This window comes from Mesoplodon densirostris, chromosome 10 (genome assembly GCF_025265405.1).
Source record: "Mesoplodon densirostris isolate mMesDen1 chromosome 10, mMesDen1 primary haplotype, whole genome shotgun sequence".
Classification (NCBI taxonomy): domain Eukaryota; kingdom Metazoa; phylum Chordata; class Mammalia; order Artiodactyla; family Ziphiidae; genus Mesoplodon; species Mesoplodon densirostris.
The window spans coordinates 32,812,380-32,814,510 of record NC_082670.1 but is presented as its reverse complement, the minus strand read 5'-3'; the positions used below and the strand labels follow the sequence as shown (position 1 = coordinate 32,814,510).

Sequence of the window (2,131 nt, the reverse complement as noted above, 5' to 3'; positions counted from 1 at the left end):
TATGGAGAGCTCTTGAGATCAATATTAGTGGAAGGGATGGAAGCAGGACTGGGCAGAGGGAGAAGGTGAGGTGTGATGCAGCCTCAACAAAGGCTTCGGCCAACTTCATGGGAAGGATGACCAATTGTCCCCGTTTGCCCAGGATCGAGGGGTTTCCCAGGATGCAAGATTGAGGGGTTTTAGAGACACAAGTCCTTGGTAAAGGACTGGTTGATTATCCTACCAAAGGGAGCTCTGACGCTAAGGACCTTTAGAATTGTCCCACATTGAGACAAGAGGGCTGGCTCTTTGTACCCCTGTATTGACGAATCATTGGATGCCGGCTGCCCTTAGGAAGGGGTGTAACCTCTTGAGCAAAACAGCACTATTCAGCTGAGGGCAATTCCTGGAGAAGGCTGACATCTGAGCGTTGTCTTCCGGAAGCACCCCCAGCTCCTAGCATCTGGGGGATTAGGTCCTTCAGTCCTGAAGAGGGATCCAGGTGGTGCAGGACAGTATTGAACATAATGAGCCTTTCTAATTGAAGTAGTAAATTGTCTTGAACGGAATAAATAATACAATACAAATCCACACCTAAACACATCATCACACCTGCAGAACAATATAGACAAGAGATAAATCCAGCCAAACTGGAAAGACAGATTGTCTACAAAAGAACAATAATTATTGAGAACAGACTTCTTATCAGATAACAAATGCCAGAAAGAAAATGAAACAATATCTTCAATGTATTAAGGAAAGTAATTGTCAACCTGGAATTCTATATTCAGCAAAATCATGTTTTTACACTGAGCACAGAATAAAATAAAGACATTTTCAGACAAACAAAAGACTCAGAGTTCATGTCTCACTAACTCTCAGGGAAAGAATTCCTGAAGGACATTCTTCAGTAGGATGGTATTATAGTTGAAGGAGTGTGATGCATGAAGCAGTGTGAGCAAATGGGTAATCTAAACCCTAATAAACATTGACTATTAAAAATTACTAATTTGGGGACTTCCCTGGTGGTCCAGTGGTTAAGACAATGCACTTCCAATGCAGGGGGTGCAGGTTCAATCCCTGCTCAGGGAACTGAGATCCCACATGCCACATGGTATGGCAAAAAAAAAAAAAAAAAAAAAATTACTAATTTGTTGGGGATGTTTAAAAACAAGATGGAAATACATTTTAGGCCACAGTAATGTGGAATGTGGGAGACAGAGAAAGGAATTAAATCTTTATAAGACCTTGTATTTTTTTAGGGGGGGATGGCAATACCAACTAGCTTTGTACTTTATTATGTCAAGAATGCATATTAAAATTCAGAGTGTAACTCCTAAAAGAACAAAAATAGAATACATAACTTCCAAACCTGTAGAAATAAAAAGGGGGAGCGTAAGAAAAACTATATTAATACAATAGAAAGCAATAAAAGAAAAAAGAAAAAGCATAATAAAGGAAAAGCACAAAAAAGGAAATAGAAATAAATCCAAATAGATTACTAACCCCTATAAATTTAAACGATTAAACCCAGTGTTTAAAGGACAAAAATTCTCAGACTAGGAGATAAAGTCCAACTGCTAAGTTCTTTTTAAAGAGACAAAGCTGAGACATATGATATAAGAAGGCTCTAAGTAAAGAGATGGACATATAAACACCTGGCAAATACTTGTGGAAAGAAAGTTGGTGTAGCAATACCAGACAAAAATAGATATTAAGGCAAAAAGCGTTACTAGAAATTAAGTAGACCTCATCTTCCAGCCAAGACGGAGTAACGAGAACTGGATTTACCCTCTTTGCCTGGAACAACTGAAAAACTGTACAGAATATTTGAAACAAAGGTCTTTCAGACTTTGGACATCACACAGCACAGTGATCCCTGAAAGGGGAAACACATTAGTGAACCCTACGATTGCTCCAGTTTAGTGCTGGAGAGTTTCTAGCCATAGCCAGGCAGGGGGAACCCAGGCAGATGCAGGGTCTCTGAGTTGAAGGGATAAATCCCGGGGGTCTAAGGAAGCCAAAGCTGTTGGAGTTTGCAGGCACAGTAGTGGAGAGGAGAAATTGCACACAGAGGAAGTCAGTCCCAGAGATCTGCACAGGATCCCCCTTGAGTCCTCAGCTGAATGCTCATCAGCCCATGAGTGTGAGA

The 2,131-nt window shown here is 40.5% G+C and overlaps 1 non-coding gene across 1 annotated transcript; it reads left to right on the top strand.

Annotated features, from left to right (window-relative positions):
* The first annotated feature begins 998 nt into the window (after positions 1 to 998).
* Positions 999 to 1,071, top strand: TRNAG-UCC (transfer RNA glycine (anticodon UCC)). Its single transcript has one exon. It is a non-coding gene; the product is annotated as a tRNA-Gly (tRNA).
* Positions 1,072 to 2,131: the final 1,060 nt, after the last annotated feature.